This window comes from Thermobia domestica, chromosome 5 (genome assembly GCF_964235325.1).
Source record: "Thermobia domestica chromosome 5, izTheDome1.hap1.1, whole genome shotgun sequence".
NCBI classification, from domain to species: Eukaryota; Metazoa; Arthropoda; class Insecta; order Zygentoma; family Lepismatidae; genus Thermobia; species Thermobia domestica.
This window is the reverse complement of record NC_137458.1, coordinates 171,183,795-171,199,503: the sequence shown is the minus strand read 5'-3', so window position 1 is coordinate 171,199,503 and position 15,709 is coordinate 171,183,795. Positions and strand designations below refer to the sequence as shown.

The 15,709-nt window shown below is 36.5% G+C and overlaps 1 protein-coding gene and 1 long non-coding RNA gene across 4 annotated transcripts in view; one reads left to right on the top strand and one right to left on the bottom strand.

Moving 5' to 3' along the window:
- The window catches only part of LOC145686274 (sodium-coupled neutral amino acid transporter 9 homolog), a 348,057-nt gene that overhangs the window by 32,934 nt on the left and 299,414 nt on the right, over nucleotides 1-15,709 (top strand). The gene's annotated exons all lie outside the window — the stretch shown is intronic.
- On the bottom strand, nucleotides 777-11,687 carry LOC145686277 (uncharacterized). Its single transcript, XR_014131574.1, has 2 exons — nucleotides 11,457-11,687; nucleotides 777-939 (listed from the first exon to the last, which is right to left on the bottom strand). It is a non-coding gene; the product is annotated as an uncharacterized LOC145686277 (long non-coding RNA).

The window sequence follows — 15,709 nt, the reverse complement described above, 5'->3', positions numbered from 1 at the left end:
AATATATATTTATGCCCTAAAAGATCAATAAACGGTACAGTGGTAGTTCAAACTACATAAATGTTGCAGAAATCGTTCTGTAGCTCCTGATCATGGAAATGAAATCAGGAGCCTTGGACTAAAGCGCAAAGCTCTCCATCAGCGATTGTGTTCTATGTGGCGGTTGACGGTCCTGTCTGTAAGAATGTATGAATATGGTATATTACCGAATAAGAGTTTCACTTGCCATGCAGTCCATGTAATATAATTGTTTGTGTCATATGGCTAGACTCGGTGTCTTCGTAAATGTACAACTTTTGACATTTTTCACCATATAAAGAAGGGGTGCCTCACCGCACCGGCACAACGGCTCGAGGACATAGTGTTCATAGTATGCTGTATTTACCTTGTTTGTCACAACTTGGTGCAGCGGAAGTTTGCTTTTATAGCAGAGAGTTGTCCCCGCGATGGATCCGGAGGGAAAACTTTCACGGCATATTTGAACCTAGTTTACATGATCCTAGGTGTTTGTGGGATGGTAATAAATGATTTGTTTAGAAGTTGACAGGTACTATATCCAAACTTTATCTAACTCAACATATTGCCGTGTCAGTCGATTAATACCGACCATACAGTTGTTTGCCGTTCATCCTCGTGCTCGAATGTGTTGTTTGTGGAAAGAGTTATCACACGGCTTATATAGACTCAACTGAAAAATCCTTTACATGATTGTTTTTTTGGTCTTCCCACATACTGGCAGTAGTTCTCCGCAGACCAGCAGACGCACTTGTCGGGCTACGTTGGCTGTACTTTTGGACTTGGAATGTTTCATCCTACCACTCTGAAACATGCACTATTTTGCGTTTTGATCATATTGGCGAGACCCATAGATACGGTGAAACCCTTCGAAAAATGTTGATTTTCTTGATTGCTGTGCAAGAAATGTAAGTTTATCCAAGACTGGAAAGAAAAAAAATGAAATCTTTAAGTTTAACGTCCCACGGTTATGCCGGTTAGGCTAAAGGAGACTGAGGACTGGAAAGAAAATGAAATATTTAAGTTTTACGTTCCACGGTTATGCCGGCTAGGCAAAATGAGCCGGTGATGATGAGAAATGAATGAACGGGTGGAATGAAGAAAGTGGGTGGAAACGGGAGAAACTCGAGAAAACCCACGCACACGGTGTTTGTCCACCACGAAACTCACTTGGAGCGAGCTGGGTTCGAACCAAGGACCCCATGCACCAGAAGTGAACGCTTTGGCGTACCTCTTTAAAAGTGGTGTCAATTTCAGAGGTATTTTACGCTCAACGAGTTCATTCTGCAACAACATACACTCTAAAGTACAAGTCTGTGGTGCTTCCCTTTTGCAACTACAGTGCCCTCAGGAATGTTTAACTTTAAAAAAATAAATAAATATGGAGTTCTGTGTAAAAAGGATTATTATTGTTGCAGCAGGGCAAAAGCAAATTTTTAAAATGATGTAAAGACATGCATGTTTTTTTTTGTATGTGTGTATGTATGTATGTGTGTGTGTGTCTGGAAAATCAGGGAATGTCAGAGAAAATCAGGGAAATTATTGAAAAGTTCTTTAATGTTAGGGAAACCGATAATGAAGAAAACTTTGAAGTAATAGTTATTTGAGATTTAGAGATCATGTATACAACAGTATAGAGTGATAGGTTACAGATACATTAAGTTTGTCAAGGTGTGTTGTACAGTCCGCAGTATAAAAACCTGCAACATGAGCATGTAAGTTTATTGTAAAACTACGCCTAACAGCCCAGGGAATCAACATAACGTCTAAGTGGCAGGAATCACGCAGGAGAAACCTCGGCGTCCTCCCCTGCACACTTATTTTGGAGCATAAGACTTCGTCGTTTCATAATAAACTTACATGCTCATGTTGCAGGTTTTTGCTGCGGACTGTACCAAGAATTGTGGATAGGTTTACAACTCTGAAATCAGTTACGCTACAGAATCTTGAATCTCTTAATGTAGACAAGAGTGTGGCGCTTTTGACCTTTTGAACTGAGATGCATTCATCTTTTTAAACGATTAAAAAAGAAGTTCTCAGTTCGACCCGTTTATATATATATATATATATATATATATATATATATATATATATATATATAATATGTAATGTTGCACATATGTTCAAGCATAATTCTTCTACAAGGTGCACCGATTTTTATGTGTTTTTTGTTTGTTTTTTCGAAAGACCATTCTTTTCCGGTTGTTCCAAATAAATTTCATGAGAATATAACTATAGTCTTCGGAGCTAGACAATGCACTTCGTAATGGCTGACAGTGTTCATAGTATAGTTATGTGTATGATCACTCAATTTCGACATAGGTGCACCAATTTTCTTTTACTTTTTGTTTGAAAAAAAAAATTCTAACAGTGGTGTCATATGAATTTCATCAGGTTCTGATAGTTATCGGAGCTAGACCATGAAACTCAACGGTTGATAGTGTTAATATCGTAATTAACTGATTTCATTGTGTTCATGCTCACGTATAACTTTAGCACAGATGTACTGAAAATGGAAAAGTGGACAAATTAAACTTTTGTCAGAGAAATAGGTAATTTTTGTCACGGAAAATAGTTTACAAAAATTTGTGTGAGTCCTGATGAACTTAGAACAACATGTATGATTTCATTTAATAAGTGCTTCTGTGAAGTGTTTTATTCTGGCTTTCATTTTAAACGTTCAACTTCTTTGCGAAAAGAAAAAATAAATAAATAAATAAATAAAACTGCATCATAAGAAAATCCTTGAACAAATTCTAATAATTTCAAAGGTAACAACATTGTGAACATAAGAAAACGAAGTAGCTACTTGGTCAGATATTCATGCCACATAGTATCATATTTTTTTAAAAAATTATGTTTTGAAGGGGTGGCGTGTGGAAGCCAGAATTTAAAAAGCCACAACTCAGCAGTTCTATTATATTTGTATCAAAATTACAAGATTTTGCTCTAAATATGTGTTGGATTAGAATGGGGTAGCATTGTAGCCAGAGAAAAGAAACTAATAAGGCAATATTGTGTGGTTATCTGTCCCTTCCAATGAAAGAGAATAAGAGAGTGATGTCTATTATCTACACAAGGACATTTACTAGATTTCTTTCTTCTTCTTCTTCTTCTTTTTTTTTTTTTTCTTAATGGGCAGTTTATCTGATATTGCAGAACGCTATAGCAATTAACATTTAATGAATGAAACCGTATATATATTACAGATAAATGACCCAATTTTCTAACAATCTAGCTTTCAAACATATTTTATGATGTAACTATGTAAGTGTACTTTTAAAATGCTCATTATGTCATTAGTGTATCATTTTCTGTGTTCTTTAGTACCATTGAATTGCTGGGAATATTATGTTCATAGTAGCTACATGTGTAATTGTAACCTTGTCACATTTTTGAATTTTCTGTTATGTTGTTTGAGGTTTTAGTGACCTGTCAGTGAACTGAGACAATCGTTATTCTTTGATCGATGTAGTTAAGGGCTATTAAAAGAGTTTTTTGTTGTTGTTTTGTTTTCGTTTTTCATTTTGTTACTTTATTATAGAAACGAGTAGAATCACTTGTCCTCACTAGGAGAATTATGTAATACGTTTCTGACCTATAACCGTATACTTCGTGCATAAGATAGTTCTCCCATATATAATCAAAATGCACACTAACGGCGACGAACATACTTTAGAAATAAAGTTATTTAGTTTGGTCATTATAAACTATGAAATTTCTGGTAAAACCGTGATGCAAATGCGCCCATCAGAAATATATCACTATACTAATTAGCTGTTGAACTAAATTGTGATAAAGTTGATAAACACTAGGAGTAAATGTTTGTGTAAAGTTAGTTTTGACGCTCGATATGTTGTTAGAAATCTCTGTAATGATTTTAAGAGATATATTTAATGCGCTCGTTCAATTAATAACACACTCACTGTATTAGATTCTAATAAATATTGCTGGCATTAAAATTAAACATTTTTGTTTCGAATTCATATAGAAGAATTCGTACAGATAATTCATATTCATATAAGTAACGAACCAGTTTTTGATTAACGAAATCTATATTGAATAATTACACACACACACACACACACACAAAAAAAAAAAAAAAACTTGATATAGCATAAACTAATAGTTATATTTTTCTTTTATTAATTTATTTTTTTGTATGCAGTTTGTTGAAATTTCGGTGATCGCGGATGTCACCTCTTTCGAGACACTTTTTTTCGGTTGAATATTAAACCAAGAAGTATAAACACTACTAAGACTTGGCAATAGTACATTTTATCATGGAAGAGGAGGATTATTATTAACTCTTTCATTAAGGTCTTAATCGTAGAGATTAAATGTTAGAGCTTTTTACTTATCTCAAATCTGTAAAATCAATTTTAGCCAAGCCCCAACCTCCGAAAACTTAGCATTTTCTAAATTATTGCTTTTTGTTATTAAAAAATCTTATTGCTTTTTGTAAAAAAAAAAAAAAAAAAAAAAAAAAAAAAAAAAAAAAAAAAATCGTGCAGTGGTGCAACCTTTTTTTTTAAAAAAAGAAGAAGAGTGAGACCTTATGTGAAACAGTATTCCACTTACGTTGCTGTTATACTGCTTCGTAAATAGTTTTCGCGTAGGAGAATTGGCATTTAACTTGATTCCTAATCATTACATTAGTGTATTGAATGAGGTCGGAATTTGATGCATCATAAAGTAGTAGTAGCAAACATTTCTGACGCGTAGACATATTTATAAAACAACGTGCCTTTTTAATTGCTGTTACCTTTGTTTCAATGTTAAATGCGAGATAGTATTCTTAAAATGAGATTAGGACGTTAATATGGAAATATCACTTTTTCCGCGAATGTATTTGTATTAGAAAACAGTACAGATAAGCGTGTCAGTTTCAAAAGTAGTGATGGCTTTGAAGTTAATAAAGGAACAGATGTAGGATAAAAATATTATCTTACAAAATTATATAATGAAATACACTATGATAGGGTACACAAGCAAAGGATAATAATAATGATGGGTCAAAAAATCAAACTACGAGAAATTTTGAAGTGATCGGTTTAATTATATTAATTAACTTTCTGACTTCTGTAGCTACTCCTGATAAAATGTTATTTTGACATTTGTACAATGTGATTGGTAGAAAGGGGAAGAAAACAATTGAAAAAGATAACATGACCTAATCCCCTTTCTTTGTAAAATATTTATCATTATTGTATTCGGTATGTCCTACATAACCGAAATGCGCTAGTAAGTAGACTATCAGTACAATTGCATAATGCGAGACTAATTGCAATAAGTCATCTAAACTTTCTGCTTAACGTACTATTCGTACTATTTTACACATTCTAACTACTGTGACACTAGAAGAATTATGAGGTGTTACAATCAGTTAAGTAATGGCGTGTACTGCATGACTAGCCGTTGGTATCACATATCACTCTAATTCTTTCATGAGTCAATAGAGGGAACCTTCGTCTTTGATGCGTTGTTACGAAAGATACAGTTGACCTTCAATTTTTGCCAGAGAAACACGTAAATCGCCATGAGTGCCGCGTACGCGTCGCGCTACGAGGTTGTGTTCCTCTGTAATCAGCCAAAAGGTCCAAAAGTGTCTCATGCAGCGGCTGCTAAGCACATGAGGAAGTCGACATCATTTGTCCGTAAGTGGGTTGAGCGACATAAAAAGACAGAAAGTATTGATGGCTTGCCGGAACGTGGCTCGACAGGCAAGGTAACACCTAAAATCGAAAAGCAGATCCTGAACTTGTTTTCGCGGAATCCGACCTTAACGTTGCGTCAAGGGACAGCTAAATTGAAACAAAACGGTGTTGATATATCTCACGTAGCTATACAAACCCATCTGCAAGCACATGACATTAAGTGTCACAGTTCGATAAAGAAACTTTTGTTAGGTGAAAAGCACATGAAGAAGCGACTCGCTTGGGCAAAGGCCAATATCGACCGAGATTGGAGCAATGTAATTTTTACTGAGGAAGCTTCGAGTTGGGTCACGTTATCGTCCCACGAGCGTGGTCATCTTCCACCAACAGGTTAGTACAGCGGACCGTTAAACACTCAACAAAAGTTCATCTTTGGGGCTGCTTCTCAAAATTGGGTTTTGAAAAGTTGCATCTGTTTGCCTACAACGTAAATGCTCCGAAAATGCTTGAAATTTATAAGAAAGCTTTGTTACCCACTGCTGAACGTTGGTTCATTCGAAAAACGAAGATTGGATCCTGCAAGAGGACATCGCAGCAAGCTTTATTCTGAGTGGAAGAAGAAGTATGATTGGCCCTCGCAGTCACCGGATGCAAATCCTATCGAAAATGTATGGGCATACATCAGGCACAAGCTTCATGGAAGAAAATTTTTTACTTTGAAGCAACTAATGCGAGAAATTCGTCGCATTTGGAAGTTCTTGCCAAATGAATACGCCGTGAGCTTGGTCGAAAGCATGCCTCGCAGATGTCAGGCAATCATCGACGCTGGTGGTGATTGGACAACCTTTTGACAGGATTGCATCTTTGTTCTAATCTTGTAGAATGTACTCATGTATTTAAAAAAGATTTTGAATAAATATTTCTGTGCATAAACCCGAACACGCTCTTACTTAACTGACTGTAATACTAAATGCAAAGGAAAAGGACTAAAACACCAGGTTGTAATTTATTAAAAGGAATTATCACTGTAGAAATATAATTGTAAGTTATTGTAACTACTCGTATAGTGCTGTAGTTAGCTCACTCGCTAAATCGTAATATATCAAAGATTTGATTAAAAAAAGCATCTGATTAAAAAAAATATTCATTACATATTTGGGGCTTGCACCTGCTTTCCAGATGTTAGTTTCCGCACATGTGTATCAACTTCTTGCAGAAGGAAAACTACAGGTGGAAATTAGATGAGTGCACCTGTTCATGAATGTTGGTCACTGCAAATTATTTTCTTGGCCACGAATAGAATCCATGAACAGTATTATTCTGAAAGGTAAATACTTGTGTATATTGTGAAATTTAAACAACTAATAGTGCGAAAAGGTAGAAGGAAGAACTAACTTATGGTCTATGGAATCCAAAGGTTTAGTACTGCGTTCATAACAGCTCTCCATTGACTTCTATCCTTAGCAAATTGGACCCAGTTTTTACTTTGTATATCTGTTTTTGTAAGATCTATCTTAATATTGTCCTCCCATCTGCGCGTAGGTTTTCCTAATGTTCCTTTCCCGATTGGATTTCTAGTTAAAGGTTTGAAAGTGCTCCTACTTTCTTCCATTCTGGCTACGTGATTTTCGCATCTAAACCTAGACTTAATGACCCTAACCATGGTAGTGATTTTTCGTTATGAGGTTTCCGCGATTCCCCATCTCTGGGGCGGAAGGGTTAATTAAAGAACTTAAATGTTTAGTGAAATCTAGCAATTTTCATTATTTTGGCTTATAAACATGCATTTTGGACGTAAGAGTGTGTTAGTATAGCAATGGAAATATCTCTGGAACATTCTTTGGTCTATGTACTGTATAAACTCAGGGTGGATGAACAACTATACACATGTGCATCAGGGGACCCATTACCTTAATGTTTCATAATTTACTTCTCTAAATTCTCGTACAGAAATAGTTTCCCCGAATAGCAGTACTCCTTTTAAATTTACTGAATGGTTCTGGCATTCCATACTCCCCCTCCTCCCTCTGCTCCCCGAGAACGAATGTAAAGTTTTTTCTCTCGTAAAAAAATGAGTTTTTCCGCAAGTTTTTAGTTGCTAACTAGTGTCAGTTTCAGGCAGTTTCTTCTCGACTCTCCTCTTCCTTTAAAATGCCAGTGACGTACTTTGCATCATGTCCGCCCTTGTAGGCACCGCTGTATATGTAGGAAGCAAAAGCTAATTATAATTAAATGGTTCATTTGAAATCACATCGCTGTATATACCTACTCTACTTACTCTTTGTGTTGGATTAATAACTTGAAAGCGACATTCGGTGCAAGTCTGGATTGTACAGTATTTCAGTACTCTCTCTCTCTCTCTGCCTGTTACTATATACTTCAGCATGCACTTGCATTTACTATTGTCAATTTCAGCATGTATTTAGGTACTAATGTTAAGGTAACGAATAATTTCGTGATTGATTGGAGTTTAATGCTCCTTTTCAGCCTAGGACGTGTTTAAAGTGGAATTTGAGGCACTACTCTTGTGAGTTAAGTACCCTTACCCGGAATAATATGCACAGAAAGCAAGCGCTTTAGCCACTTGATTACGATGGCGTTAATTTAATATCTTATAAGTATTCGAGGTGAAGGTTGTAGTAATATTACCGTAAAGTAAGCTATTACGTCATAATGACGTTTTCAGATTTTCGTGTATTGTAACGATTATTACATATAAGACAATCAAAATAATAATAATAATAATAATAATAATAATAATAATAATAGACAAACAGAAATGCGAAGTAGATATTTGGGGCCGCGGTGGCTCAGTGGTAGAGCGTTCACCTCTGGTGCTTAGGGTCTCGGGTTCAATCCCAGCCCCCGCCAAGTGAACTTTGTGGTGGACAAACACCATGTGCATGGGTTTTCTCGGGGTTCTCCCGTTTCCCCCACTTTCTTCATTCCACCATTTCACTCCTTACTCATCATCACCGTCTCCTTTAGCCTAACCGGCATAAGCGTGAGACGTAAAACCCAATGATTTCATTTCATTTTTTTATTGCGAAGTAGGTATTTGTTTTGTTTGATATTTAATATAATCGAAATATTTTCAACTTAATATTAGGGTTAGTAGAGTGTATAGGAGTAGTTTGGAAATCGCCCAAACCACCTCACCAACCCTATATCAAACACGATATATGGCAACGAGAAATGTAATTAATAGAATGGTAAATATGGGATTTGGAACATTTCAGAAAGACTAACTAGGGATGATTCCATACCGGGACCAAGTACCTGGGTAAAACGTATATATCGTCTGAAAGTTCTTGCCATGAGAAGTACGAAACCGTTTTCAAATCACGGGCAAGCCCGCAACCCGACCCTATAAGGGGCCAGTTTGTTGGTGTTCATGATCCTATGTATGGCCTATTCGACAGAAGTAAAAATGAATGTTACGATGCATCACGCGCAAGCGCCTGAGCCTATCATTCTTCTTTTTTGACTCATTGCTAGAACGTTACTCGGGCAAGGGTTTGATAATATCACTTTGCACCCAGACGTACCCATTTGGTCAGTGTTGCCAACGAATTATAAATACAATGTGGCATATGATTTCTCTACCACTGGATGTATATCCATGTAACGTGGCACAAAGATCATTCTTCACTAGAGAAAATATACTGTGGACGTATTCCTTTCTCAAGGACCCCAGTTTGTCAGTGTTACCAACCAATTATAAAAATGAGAAGGTGTAAAACAGGTTCTATAAGATAAGACGTTTATACACCAAGCTTGGCAGAAACATCACATGACACTATAGCAAAAAGACGTTGAGTGTGACCGTCTCCCAACCATTGTACGTTGTTAGTGTTGCCAACCAAGTGTAAACATCACAGTGTTGCAAATGGCGTGCGTGCCACTGAACGAATATATAACAAATGTGACATAAGCAGCATTGGACAATGGAACATATAGTGCGAGGGTTCCCGTCTCACAAGCATTGCAGTTTAGCAGTGTTGCCGTCCAATGCGAACATTTAAGATTTTTTACATGAAGTCTACAACATTGGTGGACATAATTACACTGTGACCCATGCCAGGTTTTCCATTGTCCAATGTTGCTTATGTCACATTTGTTATAAATTTGTTCAGTGGCACGCACGCCATTTGCAACATTGTCTTGTTTACATTTGGTTGGCAACACTGACAACCTAGAATGGTTGGGTGATGGTCACACTCAACGTCTTTTGGCTGTAGTGTCGTATGATATTTCTGCCAAGTTTGGTGTATAAACGTCTCATCGTACGAATTTGTTTTACACCTTCTCATTTTTATAATTGCTTGGCAACACTGACAAACTGGAGTCGTTGAGAAAGGAATACGTCTACAGTATATTTTCTCTAGTGAACGAATTATCTTCATGCCACGTTTCCTGGATATGCATTCAGTAGAGAAATCAGATGCCACATTGTATTTACAATTCATTGGCAACACTGACCAAATGGGTATGCCTGGGTGCAAAGTAATATTATCAAACCCTTGTCCGAGTCACGTTCCAGCAATGAGCCAAAAAGGGACATAATACGCTCAGGCGCTTACGCATGAAGCGTCGTGACATTCATTTTTCATTCTGTCGAATATGTCATACATAGGGACACAAACACCAACAAACTAGGCCTTATAGGGTCAGGTTGCGGGTTTGCCCGTGATTTGAAAACGGTTTCGTACTTTTCATGGCAAGAGCTTTCAGACGATATATAGGTTTTATCCAGGTACTTGGTCCCGGTATGGCCAGTAAGTACATGAGCATGCGGGAAACATGATAACTACATATTAGATAGCTATGTTTGTATTCAACTTTACGTGAATCAGAAAATAATACTTTCATGAATTTAATTAATGTGCAGTCAGAGACAAAAGTTCTTTCCGTTTGATGAAATTAATTTCGTAAATAACTTCAGAATGGAAGAACAATTTGAGTACATTTTTCAGTAAATTAAAAAGAATGTAATTTTCTGTACGTTTCAGCCATACCACCGTTATTTTCAGAATAAAGTTTAGCAAATGGAAAGAACTTTTGTAGCTGACTGTACCATAGAAACCATAAAATCTACAATATTTTCATATACCTTGGAAAGGTACAGATGTTTTCGGAAAAGTAGAATTGATTTTCTTGAATGCAACTGTATAGAAAGATATGTGTTAATAGCTTAAATTAAGATTCTGGTTCAAATATATATTATAATGATAAGTGGAGACGAACGTAAGTAGGTCAAGGATCAAATTGGGCATAATTGTTTCAATGCAGTAGCAATTTCATTCACAAAACGCAACGAAAATGTATTTTGGAAGAATCTAGGCCTCTGAGACATTGATTCACTGTAAATAATTTTGACATACGATTCACTGTAATTCCAAAATTTCCAAATTCATTGAATAGTTACTTCAATCAGATAAAATTAATTTAAAATTAGTCCTTAGAATGAGAGTGGCCAACTCTTAATAACTCCCTTGCACTCAGAGATACTAAGAAACCAAGAGTATACCGAAGTAAGTACTCTTACGGATAGAATTTTGGTGTACGAAGTAGGCCTAGTAATTAATTCAAACTTGCTCTTACCTCTCACAGGATTATTTTATTTAGCCATATCCTACAGCTTTCGTTGTAAACTAACCTGAGCAATCAATATCTCAACTGGATTAAGTGAAGTACTGCTTAACAAATGATCGTAGGATTTGCACGTAAGATGTATTGCAGAACCAGGTAATAAAACCCGTTCACACTGCTGGTGGTACTTACCGTATTCCGAGGCCCCCAGCCGGCGTATCTCTTGGTATTCGCGTGGAAGTTGCCTGCGATCTGTCTTGTGCAACACGGGTGCACCAACTAAAACTCTCGGCGTTGAAGCGAGTTCCCTGATTGTCCGTTACCTCTCCGGAAATGCCAGTAGGGTACATGCGTCACGAACAAGCACAGAAAACGCAGGTGAGAGAAAGCGGAGGAAGGACACCATGAACCCTGCACACCAGAAAGACAGACCGCGCGCGCGCGCAAATATACAAGCAAGCAAGCGCCAATCGGTTGCCATGGTGACGCCAAACGGCCGGCAGAAACAACTTCGAAACAAAGGAAAGCCCGTTGAAATTGATGAGAAATTAAAAACAAAACATCTTTTCTATTGTCATAAAATTGGTTATGAAAAAAAAAAATAGAGGCAAAGGTTCCAAGAACACGAATTTCGTGAGTATTCTTTTGTATTTGTGGAACATTTCTTTTTTCCCTTAAGGCGGCAGTTAAATTGCTGCTTCCGCTCCTCAGCTGATATGTGGCGCGAACGCGCATTTAACAATCTCTCAGTTGATACACTTCTTCTTCTTCTTTTTAAATAACCCGGTGTTAACAACTATGTCTGATGTTAGTAGTCTCTCCACTTACCGTAATTTATTTCTGAAATTCGCAGTTTGCCATAAGTGGTGTTGGCCTCAGGCTCTGTAAGAGGCTTACTCCTGTTTCTTAAGCTGCTGCAAAGCTACTCGTTAAAATTCAAGAAATATATTGATTCAAGAAATGTATATGTTGAATTGATTTTGTTCTCATGTGAAAATTAAAACTCTAACAGATATATATATATATATATATATATATATATATATATATATATATAATATATCGATCAAAATTTACAACCTGAAGATTATTAGACAAATCTATTGCTTGTATTTTTTAAAGTGTAACGTCCTACGATTATGCACAGAAGTTAAGGAAGATAGTGATTATAGTATTGAATGAAATGTTAGAAAGAAGAAAGTGAGAGGAAAAGGGAGAACCCTGTGAAAACCCACGCACACAGTGTTTGGCCACCACAAAGCCCACAGGGATCGAACCAGGAGCAAGTCCAAGGAAAATTCTTAATGATACTAATGTTTATGTAGAAAGAAGTAAACTCCTTCCTTATAGCGTTTAAGTTCGATTAGTTAAAAAAAATACAGAAGAACATCTCATGTTACTTTCTTTTTTCAAAAAAGTAGTTAGTTATCTTTGATGGGCTCGTGGATTTTAAAAGTTATAGGATATTTTCACTTAATTTCAACCATTTTCTAACTCATGTGTGATCTGTGACTTTTTCTTTCTTTTCATATGTAGTATGTAGTGAAATAATACATTATATATATAATATCACCGAATTACATTTTTGATACGTGACACTCTTTTGACAACACGATCCAAACAATAGGGATTTATCTTAAATGGACAAGTTTCCCGTGCATCAACTGTACAGCAAAATCATGTTTCCGTTTTCCATAGGCTTACCAAACTGTCGTCTTCTAGTTGAAGTATTGGGTGTAAGTTGAGTTGCATCTGTCCAGGCATTTGTGATACTAACAAACATAAGTGCCCAGAGATCTGGTTTGAACACGGGTCATTTGATTGTTAATCACATAATTAAATTACCTCTACTTCGTAACGATCGATGACAGTCTCCGTGGTGTTACACATTTGTTTTGCCATCTGTCGTGGGATGTTGCTACATCGTCATAGTTTTACTGGGACCAAGCGCCGAAACAAGGTTCCGGAGAACAAATGTCATATAGCCTAATATTTTCGTCCTCTTGTTACCTGTAACATCACTCCCTGTTTAGCACGGGCAGGAATTTAGAACATCCGATGGAGATCTACCTAGGTATGTAATAAAACTCTTGTCAGTTTACCTGAAAAACCCTAATGCTAGATCAGTGATGTACCAGCCGAACAACGGCTACTCAATATCTAATTAATATGTGCGTTATTTTTCTTTATTTAGCAAAGACATCAAAGCCAAATGATCCCTCAGATTTTAATTGCCCCCATACTGCCCCCTAAAAATTATCCTAGCTATGCTAATGTTTGTAAGATTGTTCTGTTCTATACGTAAAATATGCCAAAATTATTTTTAAAAACTTCAGCTATAATTTAACGGTTCGATTATCGCATTTTGCGTTTTCCTTGAACTAGGTTACACGAATATAGAAGGATCCGGGTTCGATTCTCGGCGGGAGCTCATGTGATTCGGATTCCATGTTAATCAGTAGGTCCCGTCTCATATAGCCTCGTTGCTGAAATGGACGTTAAACTCAAAATCAACTCAACGAATATAGCAGGAATAAATTACAAACAAGATTTTAGAAAATACCTATGTAATTACTGTACACTCACGATTATACTGATATCATAACAAAATTACAATTCGATAAATTAGGTTTACTCGAAAAAAAATTGAATGGTTTTTGCACATATTATGCATAAATGCACTTGCATTGTCTAAAACATACACTAAAATCACACTCCTCACTGGTCTAGTGGTTGGCGCGCTTATCTTTGCTGTACTCGATGATGCGTTCAATTCCCGGTGACGATAACGTGGTGCAAGAAGAGGAAGAGATTTACTAACTTTATATTTCCTCGAGTTCTTTCTACCATATTTTCTGAATATCCGGATTAGTACAAGGGTGAGTCATAAGTCTCGTAATATTCTGGGACGCAACATACCTGTATTTAATATATTGCAGTGAAAGCAGGTTAACATTCAAAGTATAGCCCCTCATGTTGAAATGTCTGCATCCACCTTCCTGCCGGTTCGTCGATTTCACGTCGATATCACGTCTTGCCTTTACAGGTAGAGAAGTCACTCACAGCTGTTTTCACTTCCTGTTAGTTCGTTAAACATCGTGATTTCAGGAAGTGCGACATGGACTGAAATAGAAAGTAATCTGAACGAGCAAGGTCATATTAAATGTTGGGTATGGCAGCAGCTTGATGCCAGCCTGTTGCTGCATTTTTTGTTGCATTTTTCGAAGCGTTTGTGGTTTTGCGTTATTCTGTTGCGGCAGGGTGCGCTTTTGGTTCACCAATGCAAGATACTTTGGCGTAGTACAGCATACATTCGCTCCAACTGTTCGGAATAAAGTTCTGCATTGATGGTACAACCCTTAGAAACGAAGTCGAAGTGAATTATCCCCCTCGCAGTTCCACTATAGTCTGGGGACAAATGGTGTCCCATGGGATATATTATCGAACAAGTGTGAGAGATGGTTCAATCTCTTCGTCTTTATGTACAGAATAAGAATTTGCATGGTGATAACTTGGCATTCTGTGCAGAGAGCAGATATTCAATAAAAACAAAATGGCGGAAAGTAGCCTTCGAACGCTCTTGCATCCAACTTTTAAACCCTTATATCCCACTACCTAATTAAGCTAGGAAGATCATTTTTATGTCGATGTATTTCTGAAGGATGTAGCTTTCCAGTGATGTGCATTTTACTGATGTCGGGGATTTTGAGGGGGAAGGGAGAGGGTAAATTTGTCTCTTTTTTCCTGTTTTTGCCCTTTCCGCATTTAAAGGTAGGGCTGTAACCCCCTAAAGATATAGAATAATACAAATTAGTATTTAAAAAATTAGAACCTGTGTTGCATTTGCTTTCCAACGATATATCATTTATGATGCTGGATTAATTAGAAACAGTTCTATGGGCAGCGATATGAAGGTCCACGATTGTCTTGATTTCTTTGGCGTGTATAAAGGTACAAATAAATAAATAAATATATGTCAATCAATATCTGGTCATTCTCGCAGTTATTATTCATTTATAGTGTAAATAATGCATCGAACAGTAATTTTTAATGTAATTAAAGTAAGAACTGCTTTACAGTGCTAACCACACATTTTACTTAAAGAAAATGTTCTAAGAAAAACTGGTTAAAAAGAAACTAAAGCATAATTGTAATTAATAGCATTCTTTTGTTTCCCTTAATGACTATGATAAGTTCTAGTATCAAAGTTCAAAATAGAAAAATAGGTTTGCATATGACTAATTTGGGAGTATTTTTTTTCACCATAAAATCATTATGTAAGCTCGTCATCTTCACTCTCATCACTATTATGCTATATTAAATTCTTCACTGTCAGTCTCAGGATCACTGTCTTCATCGGTTCCTCTTCAGTTATAACATACTGTTCCATCACCTCTGCACTCATTCTGTACACCTAAATCTTAGACTTTTATAAGAACAATCAT